We start from the raw sequence: 27431 nt of genomic DNA on the forward strand, positions 1-27431 counted from the left end.
AAAGGCAAGGATAATAAAAAGGATCCCAAGGCTTTGAGCATCAGTAGATAGGAGGGCCTAAAGGAATAAAATCTTGGCCTAAGCGGCTAAAACAAGCTGTCCCTAACCATGTGCTTGTGGCGTGAAGGTGTCAAGTGAAAACTTGAGACTGAGCGGTTAAAGTCAAGGTCCAAAGCAAAAAAAGAGTGTGCTTAAGAACCCTAGACACGTCTAATTGGGGACTTTAGCAAAGCTGAGTCACAATCTGAAAAGGTTCACCCAGTTATGTGTCTGTGGCATTTGTGTATCCGATAGTAATACTGGAAAACAAAGTGCTTAGGGTCACGACCAAGACTCATAAAGTAGCTGTGTTCAAGAATCAACATACTGAACTAGGAGAATCAATAACACTATCTGAACTCTGAGTTCCTATAGATGCCAATCATTCTGGACTTCAATGGATAAAGTGAGATGCCAAAACTATTCAAGAGGCAAAAAGCTACAAGTCCCGCTCATCTGATTGGAGCTATGTTTCATTGATAGTTTGGAATTTATAGTATATTCTCTTCTTTTTATCCTATTTGATTTTTAGTTGCTTGGGGACAAGCAACAATTTAAGTTTGGTGTTGTGATGAGCGGATAATTTATACGCTTTTTGGCATTATTTTTAGTATATTTTTAATAGGATGTAGTTACTTTTAGGGATGTTTTCATTAGTTTTTATGTTAAATTCACATTTCTGGACTTTACTACGAGTTTGTATATTTTTCTGTGATTTCAGATATTTTCTGGCTGAAATTGAGGGACTTGAGCAAAAATCAGATTCAGAGGTTGAAGAAGGACTGCTGATGCTGTTGGATTCTGACCTCCCTGCACTCAAAGTAGATTTTATGGAGCTAAAGAACTCAAAATGGCGCGTTTCCAATTGCGTTGGAAAGTAGACATCCAGGGCTTTCCAGCAATATATAATAATCCATACTTTGGCCGAGTTTAGATGATGCAAAAGGGCGTTGAACGCCAGTTCTACGCTGCAGTCTGGAGTTAAACGCCAGAAACACGTCACGAACTAGAGTTGAACGCCAAAAACACATTACAACTTGGCGTTCAACTCCAAAAGAAGCCTCTGCATGTGGAAAGCTAAAGCTCAGCCCAAGCACACACCAAGTAGGCCCCGGAAGTGGATTTATGCATCAATTACTTACTTCTGTAAACCCTAGTAGCTAGTTTAGTATAAATAGGACTTTTTACTATTGTATTAGACATCCTGGATTGTATTTTTGATCCTGTGATCACGTTTTGGGGCTGGCCTCTCGGCCATGCCTGAACCTTTCACTTATGTATTTTCAACGGTAGAGTTTCTACACTCCATAGATTAAGGTGTGGAGCTCTGCTGTTCCTCATGAATTAATGCAAAGTACTACTGTTTTCTATTCAATGCAACTTATTCCGCTTCTAAGATATTCATTCGCACTTCACTATGAATGTGATGATCGTGACAGTCATCATCATTCCCCCATGAACGCGTGCCTGACAACCACTTCCGTTCTACCTTAGATTGAATGGGTATCTCTTGGATATCTAATACAGGGGACCGAGTCCGAGTTATTAGTGTCTTCGTGGTATAAGTTAGAACCCATGGATGGCCATTCCTGAGATTCGGAAAGTCTAAACCTTGTCTGTGGTATTCCGAGTAGGATCTGGGAAGGGATGGCTGTGACGAACTTCAAACTCGCGAGTGCTGGGCGTAGTGACAAACGCAAAAAGAGGGTGAATCCTACTCTAGTATGATCGAGAACCTCAGATGATTAGCCGTGCCGTGACAGAGCATTTGGACCTTTTTCCCAAGAGGATGGGATGTAGCCATTGACAACGGTGATGCCCTTATAGAAAGCTTGCCATGGAAAGGGGTAAGACTGATTGGATGAAGACAGCGGGAAAGCAGAGAGTCAGAGGAACGAAAGCATCTCTATACGCTTATCTGAAATTCTCACCAATGATATACATAAGTATTTCTATCTTTATTTTCTATTTATTTATTATTATTACTCGAAAACTCCATAACCATTTGATATCCGCCTGACTGAGGTATACAAGATGACCATAGCTTGCTTTATACCGACAATCTCCATGGTATCGACCCTTACTCATGTAAGGTTTTATTACTTGGACGACCCAGTGCACTTGCTGGTTAGTTGTGCGAAGTTGTGAAGTTATGTTTGGACCATGGTATTGTGCACCAGTTATTGGCGCCATGCCAGGGAGAGAACGAACAACAAATTTTACAACCTCAGAGTAACAATTTCGCATACCAGGTCTCTAAGCAATTTAGCCATCACCATCATTCTAATTCAATAATAAATCACTCCAAACACTCATAATTCATTCCAAATACTCATTCATCATTAAAACATCATCAGAAACACATTCAAGCAATCAATTTACTAAATCATTATCAATGACACCAATAGGGCTTATGACATATATGAGGCCAATTTTATTAAGCTAACCCTTACTTTTGTTAGTTCACTTCCTAGAAGGAATTTAACACCATTCCTTTTCTTGAATATTGATATTTGTCATATGGTTTTCTTGAGGTTCCTTTTGAGTTTAACGGAGGTGTTTTCTTACTTTTTGATTCTTTTAAACATGATTTCTTTAGTGAAATTGACATGAGGATGAAGAACTCTTAATCTAAATATCTAATAGATATTGGAAGCAAATTTTTATAAACTCTCTTGTGCTCTTTCTCACTTACTAAGTTTCTAAGTGTTGTGACTTATGATGATGGAAATCCATAAAAAATAAAAGATGATGATGATGGCCAAACTTATTCTTCAGAAAGTTTTGGCCATATAGAAGGAGGAATGGACAAGATTTAATGATGGAGAGATATAAGGATGATCATGTAGTTAGAGATGAATATTTAAGGATAATTAATTACTATAGTTAGTAATTATTTGATCACATATTTTTATTTTATCAGATCAAATAGTCATTTTATTTATGTAATGACATTGGTATTATAAATTATCTCAGCTCCAAATTTTTTTTTTGAAAGTAAAAGCTCAACACAACAAGTGGAGTACAAGACAATAACAGACTAAGTACGGTCAACAGACTAAAGCAAACTCATGTAGCACCAATAGATACCTCGTGTCACCTTCGGCAATGCCATCAACAACAAAAGGGATCCACACCTAGCCACTCCTTGTAGTTCATGAAAGACTGTTGTATAATCTCTTCAACCCCTCTTCCTTTATTCTGAAAGATTCTTCTATTCCTTTCTAGCCAAATATTCCATATAATCGCACAGAAACATACCATCCACCTCTTGCGCTCCTGTTTACTAGTTGGAAGCTCAGTCTAGCTTTGAAAATGTTCCTTTAGCGTCTCTGGACACGACCATTGTCTTCCAACAAAGGACAGCTAAGCACACCAAACCTGCCAAGAGAACTGACACCCAAGGAACAAGTGGTGACCATATTCAACACCTTGATTACATAACACAAATGTCACATCTTCCTGAGTAATCACTCCCAAACGACACAGCTTCTCCTTCGTATTGACCCTTCCAATCAAAACAAACCAAACAAACAATTCAACTCTTGGCGGAACTAGACCTTCCCAAACTGTCTTAGTAAAGTTGTAACTTGCTATATCTTCTGGAAGCATTTCCACCTGCAGTTCCTGCACAAAGGAGTTAGTAGAAAATACACCTAGTTTATCAAATTTCTATACAACTCTATCCTCTCTGTCATGTGCAAGTCTAACCAGTCTTAAAATTTCATGCAACTGGTTCAGTAGTTCCAATTCCCATTGGAAAAGCTCTCGCCTCCAATGGAAATTCCATCTCCACTCTAACCCGTCCCAAAACCCACAATCCCCTATAACAGATCCTGTTTGGTTTGAAACTGAGAAAAGCCTCGGAAATAAGTCTTTCAGGGACCCTCCACGCAACCATACATCCTCCCAGAACCGAGTTCCTCTCCCATCACCAATCTCCATAGCCAACCCATTAATCATCTTCTGTCTTACTTGTTGATCCTTGAATTGTATTTGGCAGATATCCCTCCATGCCCCCTCCCCCCGAGTAGGTAACCCCTGGGATGACAGCATTACATTGGGATTTAGATTGTTGCAAGAACACACCACCTTCTTCCATAAAGGGCAATCTTCCTTCGAAAACCGCCACCACCACTTAAAGAGAAGGGCTGTATTACACACCATAGCATCCCCAACCCCTAAACTGCCAAGTTTTTTGGGAGCCTGCACCACCTCCCACCTGACCATTGCCATACCATTCCTTCCATCCTCCTTACTCCACAAAAACCTCCTTTGTAGGGTGATCAGTTTCTCTGCAACAGCCTTTGGCATTTTATAAAAGTTCAAATAATAGACAAGGAGGCTGTTCAAAACAGATTTAATAAGCACCAGTTTACCAGCTCTATTGAGGATTTTGGCTTTCCAGATGCTCAGCTTCTCCTCCACTTTTTCTATAATGGGCTTCCAAGTCTTGACCAACCTCGGGTTCGCTCCTAACAGGATCCCCAAGTATTTCACCGGCAGAGAAGCAATCTTACACCCCAGCACTCTAGACATATGCTGCACCCACTGATCATCACAGTTAATAGGAATCAAGCTAGACTTATCAAAACTAATACTCAATCCTAACATGATCTTAAAACAACGAAGGATCCTCCTGTAATTCTTAATGGTCTCTTCCTCAGGGGGACAGAACAGGATAGTATCGTCTGCAAACTGAAGATGTGACAGCTCGACCTGATCTCTACCCACCAGTAGTGGCGAGATACGCCCATTTCTCACTGCATCCCCAAGCATCCTATGTAGCACGTCAATGACAAGCACAAACAGAAATGGAGATAGTGGATCACCCTGTCGCAAACCCCTTTCCATCTTAAAAGGCTTATATGGTGAACCGTTTATCAGCACTGACATTGAACTTGTACTTACACACTCCATAACCCAACTCTTCCATCTCCGTCCAAAGCCCATCTTTTGCAACACAAGGTCGACAAAACTCCACTTTACTCTATCATATGCTTTCTGGAAATCCAGCTTCATTATCACCGCTTCCTTCTTCCTCATTTTAATCCATTGAACAGTTTCGCATGCGATAAGAGCCCATCATGAATCTTTCGTCCCTTGACAAAGGCACTTTGAGTCTCACCTACTAGTCGTGGCATGATTGCTCGCATCTTCCTAACCAGTATTTTCAAAATGACTTTATAGACACAACCTACCATACTGATCGGTCTCAGATCTTTGATTTCCTTTGTCCCAGTAAACTTAGGGGCCAACGCCACCCAAGTGAGATTTGCATCCACCGGTAGCTTAGAAAACAGGAAGAAATCCAACACCGCTGCTGTAAATTCAGTGCCAATTACAGCCCAGCACCTCTTTATAAAGTTCATGTTGTACCCATCACTTCCAGGAGCTTTGGAAGATTAGCAATCCCACACTGCTTCTTTAACCTCCTCTGGAGTCGGTTGCACCTCCAATGCCAAAGCATCCTCCTCACCAATCATTTCCACCAAACCGTCCCTAAACCCACCACATGAGACTCTTCTTGATGATACAACTTCTTGTAAAGTCTCTAATCTCAATGTTAATCCTTGCTTGGTTCCTTATCAACCTACCATTAATGAGTAGTACATCAATCCTGTTGTTTCTCCTTCTCGCAGAGGTTAAGTTGTGGAAGTATCTCGTGTTCTTATCAATGTCCTTCACATGTCTAGAACGCGACATCTGCTTCCAATGTAGCTCCTTCCTTACATACCATTTCTCACAGCAAGTCACAAGTGCCTTTCTTCTTGCCTCCACTGTTCCATTATAAACACCATCATCCACTACGTCATCAATCTTCTTGATCTCTTCCTCAAATTTTATGATTTTTCTGTCCATGTCGTCAAATTTATCTTTATGCTATCTTCCCAGAGGACCTGTCATAGCCTTCAATTTATCGGTAAATTGTGCCTCACCTAGGCCTCTCCATTCCTCCTTAACCATTCTCAAAAAATCCTCATGTGTAAACCACGAATCAAGGCTTCTGAATGGCCTTGGCCCATCTCTCTGCCTCTTATCTTCCGCTATAATTGGACAATGGTCAGACAAGTCCCTAGGACCACTATGTAACCGAGTCTCTGGGAACTTTTCTAGCCATTCCAGGCTAACCAGGACCCTATCAATACGACTGTAAGATCGTCCTCTGAACCATATAAAATTGCGATCAGTAATTGGCAAGTCCACCACCCCCATATCCTGTATCCAATTCTTAAAGTCTTCAGCTGACAAGGGTAAGCTATCAGTGCCCCGTCTTTCTTCCATATGTACAATCTCATTAAAGTCCCCCATGAAAAAATACTGATAAAAAATTTTTACCGATTGAACTTAGACTCGATCATTATATGATCTAAAGAAAAGAAACTTTTATCTTATATGAATTAAATAATAATATTGTTATATCAAAAAAATATTTTCGATAAAGATATTATTGAATTTTTTCATAAGTCAATATTCGATAAGTTTAGACTTCGATCATTGTCAAGTGTCAAAATAATATTTCGATCAACCTTCAAATACATGTTACAATTAACTTTGAATTGGAGCCAATTACGTACTCTATTATGTACTCTTTATTAATCGATTGATACATACCGAAGTCGAAGTGGCAGACTCGACTGTGGTCAACTGTATCGAAGAAGAGGTCTGCAATTTGTTAGTCGAAAAAATAACAAAGTTGTGAACTTCGAGGTGGAGTCATCCAGGATGGTCAATCGATGAAGGAGAGAATGTTGATCGACTAGGACTCATCCAAAGAGAGTGAAGCAATCGAAGGAAGTTAATAGGTGAAGATAGTTGGTGGTAGTTATAGACAGCATTCAAAGAGTGGGAACGGTTACCCATGGATTAATGTACGTGGAAATTACATTTCAATTGGATTGGTTGAAGAGTCTTATAAATAGGAGAAGAGTCTTATAAATAGGAGAAGACTCAAAGGAACAAGGGTTGGAATCTTTTCAGAAAAAACACTCACACTCACTCACATCCAGCGACTTTCTGAGTCAGTCAAAAGTCTTTTTCTTTGAAGGGTTCCTTCCATGTCTTTACTTTTCATTTAAATTCTCTGCAACTTTCTTTTCATGTAATTTATTTTCTTTGCAATGTCATTTCAATCCTTTTAAATTCAGTAACTTTTATCCTTTCCAGTCTTTACCTTTTAATTTGTCCTTTATTTTTCCAAATATTTTTTCTTTATTTAATTTGATTTCCCTTTTATTCAAGACATTTAAATTTTATTGTTCACTTTGAATTTCTACAAATCTTGGTTCCTTCTTTTCCGTCATTGTCAAAGGCATGAATTTTGATGCAAATTAAAAATGGTACTCACAAAGAGAAGTAGGTTTCGTTCTCAAACCATTAAATATTGAACCACCTTTGATTTGCAAGAAAATCGACAAAACAAATATAATTTGATCATTTTTAATTTTAGATTAAAGTCCCGTACTTCAAGGCGAAGCAAAATGTGATACACGAATTTTACAATTTTCATTCACAGAAATTCTAAAAATCATTTTATGAAAAATTGGGTTATTACATTTTGTTTAGTTTGCAAACAAAGTTGGAATCAGACTGGTTGTATCCTTCTGGTTGTTCTATGAAAACTTCTTCTCAAGTATATAATTTAGAAAGGTACTGTTGAAGCCAAACTGCCACATGACCAACCATGCATTAGAACAATAGTGAGAACAATTCGAACTTTATAGGGATTAGTCATGGGACTGTAAATCTAGTCGTAGTCCACTCCTTTTGGTTCATGGAACCCTTTGCCAACCAATCTTGCTCTCATGCTCTGCATCTCATAATTTCTCTTTTACTAATCTTTTTTATTGCAAGAATCCATATGTAACCTATTGTTGTTGCATTTGCGGTGGAGTGACCAAGGACCACATGTTGCACTATTGCAGGACTTTAAATTTAAAATCCATAACCTCTTTCCAGTGTGGACATTGCAATACTTGTTTGGCATTCTTAGGTATTTGCTTAGTCAAATCAATAGGTATATTTATAGCAAAGACCGTAGGTGTAGTTATACTTATTTGACAATTTTAGATATTTGTCTTTTTTCTAAAAAATAAGGGGTGAGAACCAAACCACATAATTTTCTGTAAAAGAAAGAAATTCCTCAAATTTAATATAAGTAAATACACCTAGTCAATGCTCATCATCTCAAGTGTACATTTTTTAAATTTTTGAAATATTTTAAATTTGTAAAACAAATAATCTCTATCTCAATTAATGAAACTCGAAAACTAAACAAGATGAACCCCTTTTTATTTTTAATTCATAGCCACGATAGCAATCTCATGGTTTCCAAGCAACAACACAGCGACAGTACTAATAGTTCCGATGATTCCCCGTAGTAGGGACAACAACAATTACTGTATACAATTATAGTAACTCAACCCTATGACATCAACACCTCAAAACTTTTAATAAACTAATAGCAGAATACTATCGGCGAAGATTTTGGAACAAGGATACTTACTATAATTAGAGAAAAACAAAGAAATAGAACACCTCTCTTTAATAGTTCTGATGACTCCCCGTAGTAGGGACAACAACTCTCTCTCTCTCTCTCTCTCTCTCTCTCTCTCTTTTTAAAATTAGGATTAGGGTTAATGTAAAAATTAGAGATTTTAGGATTTGGTAAAAGAGACAAGGGCAGAATAATAATTTTAAAATCAAATTTAACCTAATAAAATTATTTTAAAAATATTATTTGTTTATCAACTTACTAATTAATTTTTAAATAAATATTCTAATTTAAAATCAGAACTAATATAATTGATTTTCTGTTATTCATATAATTAAATTCAAAATCTCAATATTTAAATTAAATATAAAATCATTATTTTTCAACTACTAAAACTTTGAATTTTAAATAAGAAAATGTTCAATTATTAATTTCAATTAAGTAAAATATCTAATTAAATAGAATAAGATTCTTAATAAATGTAAACTCATTATCATAAAAGTTAATTTAAATACCTTCGATAAAAATAATTTCTATAATAAAAAGCACAATTTTATAAAATAAAACATAACTTATTCATGATTAAATTTTTCAAAAATAAGGAGTATTACATGTAACACCCTAACTATCAAAATGTCACGTTTCCGGCTGCGCCACTCTGATAGCTCGGGTATTACGACCACTCTTATAACATTTAATACTAAAATATGAGCCTGTTTAAAACTTAAGTCGTATTACCACCCAAAAGACTTTTTATAAGATAATATACATCCATACAAATATCAATATGTACAAAGGATACATTTATATATATACATCATACCAATATACAAACTTCACATATCAAAATTTCTATCCCTCTTGCAAAAATTGCTAGAAATAAAGGCGAGGGAAAAATAAAAACTAAGATAATACAAAATAATATCGAATAGACAGAAAACGAATATAACTCTTCTGAAGCTCCGTCGCCCATATTCTAAAAAGGGAAAAACCTGGAGGGAAGTGAGAACATCGTCCTCGAAAGGGTTCTCACTATAGGGTTACAGAATTGCTATAATAAAATACGAGAATAAAATCGTTTTTAAAGTACAGTGATTAATAACTGCCTTATGCTTCTTTTCAAAACCAAAGATTTAATATTCAAATCCGAAATCCTTTCTCTAAGGGAAAGCTGTTAATTTCTCAGAAATCCAAAAGTCCTTTTTAAAAAATTTTTCCTAGACAGTATGAATGACCAAACTGTTCCAAGCATATGTTCATTAAGTCTATGCTGAACCAGTTTAGTTTTTCATACTTTTCTAAACCAAAAGCACAAACCAAACACAGCCTTCAGCCCATCTCATAACCAACCACGGCCTTAGGCCCAAGCAACTCAATCAACAACCAATTCATCACAATCCAACCAATTTTCAGTCACAAACATAAGTAAGAAGATTCAAACACAATCAAGTAGTTATATCAAGTAGAGCAATTAGCAATTAAACATAACTATTCACATAGGCAAACCAATTACAATATGCATACCCAAACAATGTCATATAAATGCATATGATGTATGTCTGTCCTACTGGCCATGAGCTCATGCGTTGGTTATGTTGCCAGACCCGACTCGGATAAGCAGGATTAAGCCACCATCCTTATCCGTAGGTTCCACAAGCAAGCGGGACTAAACCACCATCCTTGCCCGGAACATGCAAGCGAGATTTAAACCACCATCATTGCCAAATAATTTATCAATATGTGAGCGGGACAAAACCACCATCCACACTGCAGACGGGACAAAACCACCATCCCTGCATAACGGTTTATGCACTGAGCAAGCGGGACTATACCACCATCCTTGCTAGCCTCATCATATTCTATGTAACACCCACAGGCAATCAGACTCAAAATCTTATTTCAAAAATCATTCTTGGCCCACTTTCAAATCAGAAATGTATTCAGTTCACATCTTGCCGAGAATCACTTTCCTTAAGTAAATTTTCTTTTTAAAACTTTCAAACAACTTCATAACCAAGCCAAATTCAAATTTCTTCTTGAAAGACTCAAAATCACTCATTTTCAAATCATTTGCTCAATTGCTTCAAAATCAAAAGTTATTAATTGAAATATACAGCAAGGTCTCAAGACTTTAGGGGAGAACAACCGGCCTCATTTTCTTATATTCCGTAAAGACTCTTAAAAAAATCATTGTTTTCTTAGTTTAATTGATACAAAGGAAGTTTCTAAACCCATTTAAAACCAAATCATAGAAATCAGAAGTTCCGAACCAAATTCAAATCCAAACCCAATTGGTACACGAAATTGTGATTCACACTTTTTACAACTCCGCACAACTAATCAGTAAGTGCACTGGGTCGTCCAAGTAATACCTTACGTGAGTAAGGGTCGATCCCACGGAGATTGTCGGCTTGAAGCAAGCTATGGTCACCTTGTAAATCTCAGTCAGGCGGATTCAAATGGTTATGAGTTTTGATAATTAAAAGAAAAATAAAACATAAAATAAAATAAAGGTACTGATGAGCGAATAATTTATACGCTTTTTGGCATTGTTTTTAGTATGTTTTTAGTAGAATCTAGTTACTTTTAGGGATGTTTTCATTAGTTTTTATGTTAAATTCACATTTCTGGACTTCACTATGAGTTTGTGTATTTTTTTGTGATTTCAAGTATTTTCTGGCTAAAATTGAGGGACTTGAGCAAAAATCAGATTCAGAGGTTGAAGAAGGACTACTGATGCTGTTGGATTCTGACCTCCCTGCACTCAAAGTGGATTTTCTGGAGCTACAAAACTCAAAATGGCGGGCTTCCAATTGCGTTGGAAAGTAGACATCCAGGGCTTTCCAGCAATATATAATAGTCTATACTTTGGCCGAGTTTAGACAACGTAAAAGGGCGTTGAACGCCAGTTCTACGCTGCTGTCTGGAGTTAAACGCCAGAAACACGTCACAAGCCAGAGTTGAACGCCATAAATACGTTACAAACTGGCCTTCAACTCCAAGATTGACCTCTACACGTGTAACACTCAAGCTCAGCCCAAGCACACACCAAGTGGGCCCCGGAAGTGGATTTATGCATCAATTACTTACTTCTGTAAACCCTAGTAACTAGTTTAGTATAAATAGGACCTTTTACTATTGTATTAGACATCTTTTGATCATCTTTGGACACCTAGTCCTTAGATCATGGGGGCTGGCCATTCGGCCATGCCTGGACTTTTCACTTATGTATTTTCAACGGTAGAGTTTCTACATTCCATAGATTAAGGTGTGGAGCTCTACTGTTCCTCAAAGATTAATGCAAAGTACTACTATTTTTCTATTCAACTCAAATTATTCCTCTTCTAAGATATTCATTCGTACTTCAACATGAATGTGATGAACGTGACAATCATCATCATTCCCCCACGAACGCGTGCCTGACAACCACTTCCGTTCTACCTTCGATTGAATGATTATCTCTTGGATCTCTTAATCAGAATCTTCGTGGTATAAGCTAGATTGATGGCGGCATTCATGAGAGTCCGGAAAGTCTAAACCTTGTCTGTGGTATTCCAAGTAGGACTCTGGGATTGAATGACTGTGACGAACTTCAAACTCGCGAGTGCTGGGCGTAGTGATAGACGCAAAAGGAGGGTGAATCCTATTCCAGTATGATCGAGAACCTCAGATGATTAGCCGTGCTGTGACAGAGCATTTGGACCATTTTCACAAGAGGATAGGATGCAGCCATTGGCAAGGGTGATGCCTCCAGACGATTAGCCATGCAGTGACAGCGCATCGGACCATTTTCCAGAGAGGATTAAAAGTAGCCATTGACAACAGTGATGTCCTTACATAAAGCCAGCCATGGAAAGGAGTAAGATTGATTGGATGAAGACAGCAGGAAAGCAGAGGTTCAGAGGAACGAATGCATCTCTATACGCTTATCTAAAATTCTAACCAATGAATTACATAAGTATTTCTATCCTTATTTTCTATCTATTTATTAATTATATTCGAAAACTCCATAACTATTTTATATCTGCCTGACTGAGATTTACAAGGTGACCATAGCTTGCTTCAAGCCGACAATCTCCGTGGGATCGACCCTTACTCACGTAAGGTTTATTACTTGGACGACCCAGTGCACTTGCTGGTTAGTTGTATCGAAGTTGTGAATGAAAAACGATTTATTAAGACGTGCATATAGAGTTTCTGGCGCCGTTTCCTGAGATCACAATTTCGTGCACCAAGTTTTTGGCGCCGTTGCCGGGAATTGTTCGAGTTTGGACAACTGACGGTTCATCATGTTGCTTAGATTGGGTAATTTTCTTCTTATTTTATTTTCAAAAAGTTTTCAAAAATTTTTCAAAAATTTTTCAAAAATCTTTCAAAAATATAGTTTTCTTCAGAATTTTTAAGAATGAATTCTAGTGTTTCATGAAGCATGTTGAAGCCTGGCTGGCTGTAAAGCCATGTCTAATTCTTCTGGATAGGGAATGTCAGGCGTGTCATGTCTGAGTTACATACTAAAGCTTGGCTGGCTATTAAGCTATGCCTGACCCTTTGATTGGAGCTTTAGACTAAAGAGCATAAGATTCCTGGAATTCATATTAAAAATTTTGGAATCCTTATTTTTCTTTTTCAAAATGATTTTCGAAAAAATTAAAAGAAAATACAAAAAAATTAGAAAATCATAAAAATAAAAATTTATTTTGTGTTTCTTGTTTGAGTCTTGAGTCAAATTTCAAGTTTGGTGTCAATTGCATTTTTTTTAAAAATTCTTTGCATTTTTCGAAAAATTCATGCATTCATGGTGTTCTTCATGATCTTCAAGTTGTTCTTGGTAAGTCTTCTTGTTTGATCTTGATATTTTCTTGTTTTGCATCTTTTCTTGTTTTACATGTGCATTCTTGCATCCATAGAGTCTAAACATGAAAGATTTCTAAGTTTGGTGTCTTGCATGTTTTCTTTGCATTAAAAATTTTTCAAAAATATGTTGTTGATGTTCATCATGATCTTCAAAGTATTCTTGGTGTTCATCTTGACATTCATAGTGTTCTTGCATGCATTCCTTGTTTTGATCCAAAAAGAGAAGAGAAAAACATGAAAATGATGTTTTAATTTTTCTCTCTCATCATTAAAAATTCAAAAATAAAAAAAAATATCCTTCCCTCTTTTCTCTCATAAAATTCGAAAATTTGAGTTGATTTTTTCAAAAATTTTTAAAATCTAGTTGTTTCTTATGAGTCAAATCAAATTTTCAATTTAAAAATCTTATCTTTTTCAAAATCTTTTTCAAAAATCAAATCTTTTTCATTTTTTCTTAGTTATTTTCGAAAATTTTAAAAATATTTTTCAAAAATATTTTTCTTATCTTTATCTCCTAATTTTCGAAAATAACACCATCAATTAATGTTTTGATTCAAAAATTTCAAGTTTGTTACTTGCTTGTTAAGAAAGATTCAAACTTTGAGTTCTAGAATCATATCTTGTGATTTCTTGTGAATCAAGTCATTAATTGTGATTTTAAAAATCAAATCTTTTTCAAAACTAATTTCAATCATATCTTTTCAAAAATATCTTCTTATCTTATCTTTTTCAAAATTTGATTTTAAAATATTTTTTCTAACTTCTTATCTTCTTATCTTTTCAAAAATTGATTTTCAAAATTTGTTTCAACTAACTAACTAACTTTTTGTTTGTTTCTTATCTTTTTCAAAACTACCTAACTAACTCTCTCTCTCTCTCTAATTTTCGAAAATATCTTCCCTCTTTTTCAAAATTTCTTTTTAATTAACTAATTAATTTAATTGTTGATTTTAATTTTCGAAAAATTACTAACCTTTTTCAAAAACTATTTTCGAAAATCACTAACTCTTTTTCAAAAATTATTTTCGAAAATTCTCTCTCTCTCTTATCTCCTTCTATTTATTTATTCATCTACTAACACTTCATCTCACCCAAATTCGAACCCCCTCTTCCATCTGTGTTCGAATTTCTTCTTCTTCTTTTCTTCTTCTACTCACACAGGGGAACCTCTATACCTGTGGTAAAAAGGATCCCTATTATTATTATTTTTCTGTCCCTCTTTTTCATATGAGCAGGAGCAAGGACAAGAACATTCTTATTGAAACAGATCCAGAACCTGAAAGGACTCTGAAAAGAAAACTAAGAGAAGCTAAATTACAACAATCCAGAGATAACCTTACAGAAATTTTCGAACAGGAAGAGGAGATGGCAGCCGAAAATAATAATAATGCAAGGAGGATGCTTGGTGACTTTACTGCACCTAATTCCAATTTACATGGAAGAAGCATCTCCATCCCTACCATTGGAGCAAACAATTTTGAGCTGAAACCTCAATTAGTTTCTCTGATGCAGCAGAACTGCAAGTTTCATGGACTTCCATCTGAAGATCCTTTTCAGTTCTTAACTGAATTCTTGCAGATCTGTGATACTGTTAAGACTAATGGAGTAGATCCTGAAGTCTACAGGCTCATGCTTTTCCCTTTTGCTGTGAGAGACAAAGCTAGAATATGGTTGGACTCTCAACCTAAGGATAGCCTGAACTCTTGGGATAAGCTGGTCAAGGCTTTCTTAGCCAAGTTCTTTCCTCCTCAAAAGCTGAGTAAGCTTAGAGTGGATATTCAGACCTTCAGACAGAAAGAAGGTGAATCCCTCTATGAAGCTTGGGAGAGATACAAAGGACTGACCAAAAAGTGTCCCTCTGACATGCTTTCAAAATGGACCATCCTGGACATATTCTATGATGGTCTGTCTGAATTAGCTAAAATGTCATTGGATACCTCTGCAGGTGGATCCATTCACCTAAAGAAAACACCTGCAGAAGCTCAAGAACTCATTGACATGGTTGCTAATAACCAGTTTATGTACACTTCTGAGAGGAATCCTGTGAGTAATGGGACGCCTATGAGGAAGGGAGTTCTTGAAATTGATACTCTGAATGCCATATTGGCTCAGAATAAAATATTGACTCAGCAAGTCAATATGATTTCTCAGAGTCTGAATGGAATGCAAGCTGCATCCAACAGTACTCAAGAGGCATCTTCTGAAGAAGAAGCTTATGATCCAGAGAACCCTGCAATAGCAGAGGTAAATTACTTAGGTGAACCTTATGGAAACACCTATAACTCATCATGTAGAAATCATCCAAATTTCTCATGGAAGGATCAAAAGCCTCAACAAGGCTTTAATAATGGTGGAAGAAATAGGTTTAACAATAGTAAACCTTTTCCATCATCCACTCAGCAACAGACAGAGAACTCTGAACAAAATACTTCTAATTTAGCAAATTTAGTCTCTGATCTATCAAAGGCCACTGTGAGTTTCATGAATGAAACAAGGTTCTCCATTAGAAATTTGGAAGCACAAGTGGGCCAGCTGAGTAAAAGGATCACTGAAATCCCTCCTAGCACTCTCCCAAGCAATAAAGAAGAAAATTCAAAAGGAGAGTGCAAGGCTATTGATATAACCAAAATGGCCGAACCCAAAGAGGGAGAGGAGGACGTGAATCCCAAGGAGGAAGACCTCTTGGGACGTCCAGTGATCAATAAGGAGCTTCCCTCTGAGGAACCAAAGGAATCTGAGGCTCATCTAGAGACCATAGAGATTCCATTAAACCTCCTTATGCCATTCATGAGCTCTGATGAGTATTCCTCTTCTGAAGAGAATGAGGATGTTACTGAAGAGCAAGTTACCAAGTACCTTGGTGCAATCATGAAGCTGAATGCCAAACTATTTGGTATTGAGACTTGGGAAGATGAACCTCCCTTGTTCACTAATGAACTGAGTGATCTGGATCAACTGACATTGCCTCAGAAGAGACAGGATCCTGAAAAGTTCTTAATACCTTGTACCATAGGCACCATGACCTTTGAGAAGGCTCTATGTGACCTTGGGTCAGGGATAAACCTCATGCCCCTCTCTGTAATAGAGAAACTAGGAATCTATGGGGTGCAAGCTGCTAAAATCTCATTAGAGATGGCAGAAAATTCAAGAAAACAGGCATATGGACAAGTAGAGGATGTGTTAGTAAAGGTTGAAGGCCTTTACATCCCTGCTGATTTCATAGTTCTAGATACTGGGAAGGATGAGGATGAATTCATCATCCTTGGAAGACCCTTCCTAGCCACAGCAAGAGCTGTGATTGATGTTGACAGAAGTGAATTAGTTCTTCAATTGAATGGGGACTCCCTTGTGTTTACAACTCAAGGTTATCCTTCTGTAAACATGGAGAGGAAGCATAAAAAGCTTCTCTCAAAACAGAGTCAACCAGAGCCCCCACAGTCAAACTCTAAGTTTGGTGTTGGGAGGCCACAACCAAACTCAAAGTTTGGTGTTGGAAAGTCTCAACAATGCTCTGAACATCTGTGAGGCTCCATGAGAGCCCACTGTCAAGCTATTGACATTAAAGAAGCGCTTGTTGGGAGGCAACCCAATTTTTATTTAATTATATTTTTATTAGTTATATGTCTTTATAGGTACATGATCATGTGGAGTCACAAAATAAATCAAAAAATTGAGAACGGAATCAAAAACAGCAGAAGAAAAATCACACCTTGGAGGAAGACCTTACTGGCGTTTAAACGCCAGTAAGAAGAATTTGGCTGGCGTTCAACGCCAGAACAGAGCATGGTTCTGGCGCTGAACGCCCAAAATGGGCAGCATCTGGGCGTTTGAATGCCAGAATTGCACCCTGGAGAAGAGCTGGCGCTGAACGCCCAGAACAAGCATGGTTCTGGCGTTCAACGCCAGAAATGGGTAACAAATGGGCGTTTAATGCCCAGAACAAGCACCAATCTGGCGCTGAACGCCCAGAGTTGTGTGCAAGGACATTTTGCATGCCTAATTTGGTGCAAGATTGTAAATCCTTGAACACCTCAGGATCTGTGGACCCCACAGGATCCCCACCTACCTCCACTCACTTCTTCTCACCCCTCTTTCACACAATCCCATAAATACTCTTCCCCACAACTCTTCACCAATCACCTCAATCTCTCTTCCCTATCACCACTTCACCACTCACATCCATCCACTCTTCCCCATAAACCTACCTCATAAACTCCACCTACCTTCAAAATTCAAAATCAATATCCCACCCAAAACCCACCCTTATAGCCGAACCTTACCCCCCCTCCCTTCCCTATATATAGCCCTCCATTTTTCCTCATTTTCACACAACACAACCCTTCTTCCCCTTCTTGGACGAAACACATCTCCCTCCTCTCCTCCATATTTTCTTCTTCTTCTTCATCTATTCTTTCTTTTCTTGCTCGAGGGCGAGCAATATTCTAAGTTTGGTGTGGTAAAAGCACAAGCTTTTTGTTTTTCCATTACCATAGATGGCACCTAAGACCGGAGAATCCTCTAGAAAATGGAAAGGGAAGACAAAAGCTTCCACCTCCGAGTCATGGGAGATGGAAAGATTCATCTCCAAAGCTCATCAAGACCACTTCTATGATGTTGTGGTCAAGAAGAAGGTGATCCCCGAGGTCCCTTTCAAGCTCAAGAAGAATGAGTATCCGGAGATCCGACATGAAATCCAAAGAAGAGGTTGGGAAGTTCTAACAAAACCCATCCAACAAGTCGGCATCCTAATGGTTCAAGAGTTCTATGCCAATGCATGGATCACTAGGAACCATGATCAAAGTAAGAACCCGAACCCAAAGAATTATCTCACCATGGTTCGGGGGAAATACTTAGATTTTAGTCCGGAAAATGTGAGGTTGGCGTTTAACTTGCCTATGATGCAAGGAGATGCACGCCTCTACACTAGAAGGGTCAACTTTAATCAAAGGTTGGACCAAGTCCTCATGGACATATGTGTGGAAGGAGCTCAATGGAAGATTGACTCCAAAGGCAAGCCGGTTCAATTAAGAAGACTGGACCTCAAGCCTGTGGCTAGAGGATGGTTGGAGTTCATCCAACGCTCCATCATCCACACTAGCAACCGATCTGAAGTTATTGTGGATCGGGTCATCATGATCCATAGCATCATGACTGGAGAAGAAGTAGAAGTTCATGAAGTCATCTCCCTTGAATTCTACAAAATCGCCGAAAAGCCCTCTCCTGGGGCAAGGCTAGCTTTTCCTCATCTTATTTGCCATCTATGTTACTCAGCTGGAGCTTTCATAGAAGGAGACATTCCCATTGAGGAAGAGAAGCCCATCACTAAGAAAAGGATGGAGCAAGCAAGAGAGCCCATTCATGGATCTCAAGAGACGCATGAAGCTCATCACCATGAGATCCCGGAGATGCCTCAAATGCATCTTCCTCCACAAAACTATTGGGAGCAAATCAACACCTCCCTAGGAGAATTAAGTTCCAACATGGGACAATTAAGGGTGGAACATCAAGAACACTCCATCATCCTTCATGAAATTAGAGAAGATCAAAAAGCAATGAGGGAGGAGCAACAAAGACAAGGAAGAGACATAGAAGAGCTCAAGGACATCATTGGTTCCTCAAGAAGGAAATGCCACCATCACTAAGGTGGATTCATTCCTTGTTCTTACATTCTCTGTTTTTCGTTTTCTCTATGTTAAGTGCTTATCCATGTTTGTGTCTTATTACATGATCATTAGTAGTTAGTAACTATGTCTTAAAGTTATGAATGTCCTATGAATCCATCACCTCTCTTAAATGAAAAATGTTTTAATTCAAAAGAACAAGAAGTACATAAGTTTCAAATTTATCCTTGAACTTAGTTTAATTATATTGATGTGGTGACAATGCTTCTTGTTTTCTGAATGAATGCGTGAACAGTGCAAATATCTTTTGAAGTTGTTGTTTTAGAATGTTAAATATGTTGGCTCTTGAAAGAATGATGACAAGGAGACATGTTATTTGATAATCTGAAAAATCATAAAATTGATTCTTGAAGCAAGAAAAAGCAGCAAAGAACAAAGCTTGCAGAAAAAAAAATAGGCAAAAAAAAATATAAAAAGCAAGCAGAAAAAGCCAAAAGCTCTTAAAACCAAGAGGCAAGAGCAAAAAGCCAATAACCCTTAAAACCAAAAGGAAAGGGTAAATAAAAAGGATCCCAAGGCTTTGAGCATCAGTGGATAGGAGGGCCTAAAGGAATAAAATCCTGGCCTAAGCGGCTAAACCAAGCTGTCCCTAACCATGTGCTTGTGGCGTGAAGGTGTCAAGTGAAAACTTGAGGCTGAGCGGTTAAAGTCAAGGTCCAAAGCAAAAGAAGAGTGTGCTTAAGAACCCTGGACACCTCTAATTGGGGACTTTAGCAAAGCTGAGTCACAATCTGAAAAGGTTCACCCAATTATGTGTCTGTGGCATTTATGTATCCGGTGGTAATACTGGAAAACAAAGTGCTTAGGGCCACGGCCAAGACTCATAAAATAGCTGTGTTCAAGAATCATCATACTGAACTAGAAGAATCAATAACACTATCTGAACTCTGAGTTCCTATAGATGCCAATTATTTTGAACTTCAATGGATAAAGTGAGATGCCAAAACTATTCAAGAGGCAAAAAGCTACAAGTCCCGCTCATTTAATTGGAGCTATGTTTCATTGATAGTTTGGAATTTATAGTATATTCTCTTCTTTTTATCCTATTTGATTTTCAGTTGCTTGGGGACAAGCAACAATTTAAGTTTGGTGTTGTGATGAGCGGATAATTTATACGCTTTTTGGCATTGTTTTTAGTATGTTTTTAGTAGAATCTAGTTACTTTTAGGGATGTTTTCATTAGTTTTATGTTAAACTCACATTTCTAGACTTCACTATGAGTTTGTGTGTTTTTCTATGATTTCAGGTATTTTCTGGTTGAAATTGAGGGACTTGAGCAAAAATCAGATTCAGAGGTTGAAGAAGGACTGCTGATGCTGTTGGATTCTGACCTCCCTGCACTCAAAGTGGATTTTATGGAGCTACAGAACTCAAAATGGCACGCTTCTAATTGAGTTGGAAAGTAGACATCCAGGGCTTTCCAGCAATATATAATAGTCCATACTTTGGCCGAGTTTAAATGACGTAAAAGTGCGTTGAACGCCAGTTCTACGCTGCTGTCTGGAGTTAAACGCCAGAAACACATCACAAGCCAGAGTTGAACGCCAGAAATACGTTACAAACTGGCGTTCAACTCCAAGATTGACCTCTACACGTGTAACACTCAAGCTCAGCCCAAGCACACACCAAGTGGGCCCCGGAAGTGGATTTATGCATCAATTACTTACTTCTGTAAACCCTAGTAACTAGTTTAGTATAAATAGGACGTTTTACTATTGTATTAGACATCTTTTGATCATCTTTGGACGCCTAGTCCTTAGATCATGGGGGCTGGCCATTCGGTCATGCCTGGACCTTTCACTTATGTATTTTCAACGGTAGAGTTTCTACATTCCATAGATTAAGGTGTGGAGCTCTACTGTTCCTCAAAGATTAATGCTAAGTACTACTGTTTTTCTATTCAACTCAAATTATTCCTCTTCTAAGATATTCATTCGCACTTCAACATGAATGTGATGAATGTGACAATCATTATCATTCCCCCACGAACGCGTACCTGACAACCACTTCTGTTCTACCTTTGATTGAATGATTATCTCTTGGATCTCTTAATCAGAATCTTCGTGGTATAAGCTAGATTGATGGCAGCATTCATGAGAGTCCAGAAAGTCTAAACCTTGTCTGTGGTATTCCGAGTAGGACTCTGGGATTGAATGACTGTGACAAACTTCAAACTCGCGAGTGCTGGGCGTAGTGACAGACACAAAAGGAGGGTGAATCCTATTCCAGTATGATCGAGAACCTCAGATGATTAGCCGTGCTGTGATAGAGCATTTGGACCATTTTCACAAGAGGATAGGATGCAGCCATTGGCAAGGGTGATGCCTCCAGACGATTAGCCATGCAGTGACAGCGCATCGGACCATTTTCCAGAGAGGATTAAAAGTAGCCATTGACAACGGTGATGTCCTTACATAAAGCCAGCCATGGAAAGGAGTAAGATTGATTGGATGAAGACAGCAGAAAAGCAGAGGTTCAGAGGAACGAATGCATCTCTATACGCTTATCTGAAATTCTAACCAATGAATTACATAAGTATTTCTATCCTTATTTTCTATCTATTTATTAATTATGTTCGAAAACTCCATAACTATTTTATATCCGCATGACTGAGATTTACAAGGTGACCATAGCTTGCTTCAAGCTGACAATCTCCGTGGGATCGACCCCTACTCACGTAAGGTTTATTACTTGGATGACCCAGTGCACTTGCTTTGTTGCTTCTGAACCTCTGCGTTCCTATTGTCTTATTCCAATCATGCGTGCTCCCTTCCATGGCAAGCTGTATGATCTTCTCGGATGAAAAATACCAGGTATGATCTCTGCATGGCTAATCAACTGTCGGATTTCTCGTCTCGGATGAAAAATACCAGGTATAGCTACCGCACGGTGATGACAAGTCATCTTAGCCTAGTTTCACTAGCCTTTTTCTTTAGTTTTCAATTGAATTATGCACTTTCTTGAGCCATAAGCAAGCTAATTGGGTAGATTTTCATGTTTCCTTTGATTTAATCAACCATGTATGAATTCATGCTATTTCATGAGGTTTTATACTATAATTGTCACATATTATGAAAGAATGAATATCTCATGATTTTAAGCATAGCTTTTATGTGTTTGGTTGATTAATGATAGGTGAAGAAAGCTTGGAGAAAGGTTGAAGCAAGAAGGAATAGCTAGGAGTAAAGAGAGGACAATGGAATAAGTGAACTTGAACCAGGAAGCAAAAAGCTGGACCTAAAGTTAGCCTCAAACTTTTGCACAAATTTTTGGGTGAAAAGTTAGCCCCAACGTTAGCCCCTAACTTTTGGGCTAACGTTGGAACTTGAAAATCACTCCCTGGGCACCAAAAGTTTGCGCCAACGTTAGCCCCTAACTTTTGGGCTAACGTTGGCACATGAAAATCACCCCTGGGCACCAAAAGTTTGCGCCAACGTTAGCCCCTAACGTGGTGGCTAACGTTGGCATAAGAAAAACCTCCCTGGCCACCAAAAGTTTGCGTCAACGTTAGCCCCTAACTTTTGGGCTAACGTTGGCACATGAAAAATACAAGGGAAGGAGCAAAAGTTTGCGCCAACGTTAGCCCCTACCTTTTGGGCTAACGTTGGCTTCATAAGTGCACCAAGGAAGGCCAACGTTGGAGCAAAAGTTAGACCCCTAACTTTTGCACCAACGTGGGTATCAGCAAAATATGGGGGCTGATATGAAAAGTTAGACCAAAAGTTAGACCCTAACTTTTGCTCCAACTTTTACTCCAACTTTTGCAAAACTCCAACCCGGTTCATTTGGTTCACTTTGGTTCTTCTCCAAACTCCAAGAGCAATCAACCAAGGCCTCTTTCAACCCAATTCCACCAAGAGCAAAGGCCCAACTCAAGGCTTGAAGATCATTTGAAGAAAGTGTATAAATAGGATAGAATTCAAGTTCTTCGGAGAGCTTTCCCTTTGAATTTTCATAATAGTTTTCGGAGAGCTTTGGATATTGGGTGATCTTTAATTTCTTAGTCTTGGGGAAGGAGAATTCACTTCTCTTCCTCTTAGTTTTATTGCTTTCAATTTCAATTACAATTGTCTTGGATCTTGGGTTGGAGAATTGAAGAAATTCTGTTTCAATCTCATCCTTGGATCTCTCTGCTTTATTTACTGCTTGATTGAATTTAATTTCTATTAATTGCTCTTCATCTACTTTCCTTGCAATTTACAATTCCCTTGCAATTGTTCTTGTTGGATCTAGGAAGGCATTGAGATCTAGACTCGGTTTTCTAGTCTCTGGGTCCTGAGATCTGAACTTTCAATTTCTAATTCTCTGTTTACTGTTTTCATGTTCATTTACTTTTCTGCTTCAAGATCCGATTTAACCCAAACCCTCTTCTACTTCTCTGCTTGATGCAAATTTACTTTTCCTTGTTTAATTTCTGCAAATCCAAGTCCCAATCCCCTTTACAATTCAAGTCATTTACATGTCTTGCACTTTAAGATTCCGCAATTTACATTTCTTGCATTCTAAGTTTCTGCCATTTAATTTCTTGTTCTTTAAGATTCAGAAATTTATTTCCTGTTCTCTTTAATTCCATGCAATTTAATTTCTGAAAATCACAAAACACTCAACCAAATCTTGATTCGCTTGACTAAATTAACCACTAAGCTAAAATTTCTCAATCCTTCAATCCCTGTGGGATCGACCTCACTCCCGTGAGTTTTTATTACTTGATGCGACCCGGTATACTTGCTGGTTAGATTTGTGTGTTTTGGGAGAAATTCATTTTTCCACCAAAATACTCATCAAGTTTTTGGCGCCGTTGCCGGGGATTGATTAGATTGACAATGATTAAGTGAGGTGGTAATCTAGATCAAGCACTTTTTCTTTAATTTTGATTAACCCACTAACTGTTTGATTTTTTGCTTAAACTAACTAACACTTCAATCTAGCAGTAGATTGAAGTGTCACTGGTTTTGTGCATTTCTCATGCTCTGCTTGTATGTCAGGCACAAGAAGAACCACACCCAATTTTCATGAACAAGACGAAAGAACTCTCAGGAGGTTAAGAAGAGCTGAAAGAGGGAAAAATATTGTTGGAGAAGAGGAATCAGACGAGGAATTTCAAGAGATGGAAGAACATTCAACCAATCCACTAGGTGGAGTAGACAACAATAATGACAACCCACCCCAGAGGAGAGTTTTGGCCTCCTACACCTTTGCAAATCCTAGACATTGTGGAAGCAGCATCTTAGCTCCAAATGTCAATGCTAACAATTTTGAACTCAAGCCACAACTCATCACTTTGGTTCAGAACAATTGCTCTTTTGGTGGAGGACCACTTGAAGACCCGCACCAACACTTATCCACTTTCTTGAGGATATGCAACACTGTCAAAACTAATGGTGTGCCTCCTGACAGTTACAAGCTGATGCTATTCCCATTTTCTCTCAGGGACAAGGCCACTCAATGGTTGGAATCTTTTCCAAGGGACAGCATCAACAACTGGGATGTTTTGGTAACCAAGTTTCTTGCCAAGTTTTACCCACCTCAGAGGATTATAAGGTTGAAGGCTGAGGTACAAACATTTACACAAATGGAGGCTGAACCCATCTATGAGGCATGGGAGAGGTACAAGGCTCTAATCAGGAAATGTCCCTCTGCCATGTTTAATGAGTGGGAGAAGCTGCAGAACTTCTATGAAGGCTTAACACTGAAATCCTAGGAAGCTTTGGATCATTCAGCTGGAGGTTCCTTGCAACTCATGAAAACTGCAGAGGAGGCTCAAGAACTCATTGATATGGTGGCCAACAACCAATATTTCTTTGCTCATCAAAGAGGCCGCCAACCATCACAAAGGAGAGGAGTAATGGAGCTAGAAGGAGTGGATTCAATCCTGGCTCAAAACAAATTAATGCAGCAGCAAATTCAACAACAATTTGAGCAAATGACCAAGAGGATTGATGGCCTCCAAGTTGCAGCAGTTAACACCAGCCAACCATCAGCCACATGGGAGCAAAATGAAGAAATCCAAGAGGAGCAACAGCAGGAACAAGTCCAGTACATGCATTCAAGTCCAAATGAATTCTATGGTGATACTTACAACCCCTCATGGAAAAATCACCCCAACCTCTGATGGGGAGACACTCACAACCAAAACCAACAACCATGGCAGAGGAACTCAAACCAAAACAACCCAAGAAACAACCAAAACTACAACCAGCAGCAGACTAACCAAAACACATACAAAAAACCTCAAAACAACTACCCTAATCTCAACCAGTACCAATCAAACAACCATTCCACCAACCAAAATGTTTACCACCCACAACCCACATCTCACAACCCACCACAAGCACCACCTGAACCTCAAAGACTCACCAACTTAGAGACCTTGATAGAGAAAATGATGAAACACCAGGAAATAACAAACAAAAACCATGAAGCATCATTAAAGAGCCTAGAGAGGCATATTGGGCAGCTCTCCAAGCAAGTATCTGTTGAGAGACCTTCAAACTCACTGCCCAGTGACACAATCCCAAATCCCAAGGAGGAATGCAAGGCAATACAATTAAGGAGTGGGAGAACATTGATAAGCAACAATGACACTACACAGAAGCAAGCAGAGAGCATCAAAGAACCAACAGAGGATGAGAAGCAAACAAAGGTAGATGGAGCTAAGGAGCAAGTTGTGATGCCAAACAAAAACACTGAGAAACCCAAGGAGAAAAGCAACCAGCCACATAGCTCAAAGGAAGTAACCCAGGGACAGCAGCAAATAGGAAAAAGCATCACACCTCCACTGCCTTATCCCCAGAGGTTCAACAAAGAGGTTAAAGACCAGCATTTTCACAAGTTCCTTGAGATTTTTAAGAAGCTGGAAATCAATATTCCCTTGGCTGAAGCACTTGAGCAAATGCCTCTGTATGCCAAATTCTTGAAGGAGCTTGTCAACAAGAAAAGAAGCTGGGATGAGAAAGAAACCATAGTGATTACTGAGGAATGCAGGGCCTTGATTCAAAAGGGGCTTCCTCCCAAGCTTGAGGACCCAGGGAGCTTCCTGTTGCCTTGCACCATTGGGGAATTGACCATCACTAAAGCAATGTGCGATCTCGGAGCAAGTATTAACTTAATACCGTCCTCCCTGGTGAAAAAGCTGCATATAGAGGCGGTCAAACCAGTACAAATGTCTCTGGAGCTGGTAGATAAGTCAATGGTATACCCCAGGGGTGTAATTGAAAATCTTTTGGTCAAGGTGGACAGTTTTATATACCCTGCTGATTTTGTGGTTCTAGAATCAAACGATGATGATGGTGACTCTGTTATACTGGGAAGGCCATTCTTGGCCACTGCTAGAGCTATCATAGACGTAGAGGAAGGGGAATTAACTCTCAGGATGCATGACCAGAGTGTCACTCTGAAGGTATTACCAGAGGCACAATTTAGCAAGGAGAAGAAAGACTATATGAAAAATGACCAGGAAGGTCACAGCAACATCCCAATGCTAAGGATTGTGCAGACTGATGAAGAAGCCCAAGAGGATATTAGAGTATTAGCCACTGAAAAGAGAGGTCCCCAAGGAAAGTCTACGGCCAGAAAAGAAAGATCAACAAAAGGAAAGATGAAACGCAGAAACAAAGCAAAAAGGGGTTGGAAGAACAGAAAGATTCCAATAGAGGGGCTTTCCAAAGGTGACAAAGTGCAACTGATATATCAACAGCTGGGGGCAAATCAACAAACCGAGGACTACTACACTGTCAGCAACATACTCTCATTAGAGCATGCTGAAATTGAACACCAGAGAACAAAGAAGAGGATCACGGTCAGAGGAGACAAATTGAGGCCCTACAAGCACCAACCACCATAAAAGAAAGCCTCAATGTCAAGCTAATGACAATAAAAGAGCGCTCCATGGGAGGCAACCCATGCTTTAAGATTCATGTCATTTTAAATTCAATAAGTTATGATCATTTGAGCATGAATTCTTTTCTCTTTTCATGAACATGTCCATTGACTGCATGCACTGTTTTGAAACATATGCTAAGTTTGGTGTGCCTTCAAGCACACTAAACCAATGTTACAAATAATTCCATTTTACATGCTTGGAGTGTCTTGACAAAGCATATGGCCAAACACTAAGTTTGGTGTCCACATAGCTTCATGAAAATTAGAAATTCATGCATCAATAATCATACAATTGTTGCTTTCCAAAATCTTATAAATGGAAAAATTCTTTTCCGGTAATGAAAGCATCAATTGTGATGTACCCTTTGACAAGAAACAAGTTTGGTGTTCATCAAACCTTGATGCACCAATTTAGGGACACAATTGATCCTTCATGAAAAAAAAAGAGAAAAAGAAAATTAGGAAGAAAGCAATTCTTATAA

General features: G+C 38.4%; 1 non-coding gene across 1 annotated transcript; it reads right to left on the reverse strand.

The window, feature by feature from the left end:
• Positions 1-15148: 15148 nt before the first annotated feature.
• LOC148545859 (small nucleolar RNA R71) lies at positions 15149-15256 on the reverse strand. Its single transcript, XR_015901944.1, has one exon. It is a non-coding gene; the product is annotated as a small nucleolar RNA R71 (small nucleolar RNA).
• Between the last annotated feature and the right edge of the window lie 12175 nt (positions 15257-27431).

Source organism: Arachis ipaensis, chromosome B9, assembly GCF_059453495.1.
Source record: "Arachis ipaensis isolate K30076 ecotype BB chromosome B9, ASM5945349v1, whole genome shotgun sequence".
NCBI classification, from domain to species: domain Eukaryota; kingdom Viridiplantae; phylum Streptophyta; class Magnoliopsida; order Fabales; family Fabaceae; genus Arachis; species Arachis ipaensis.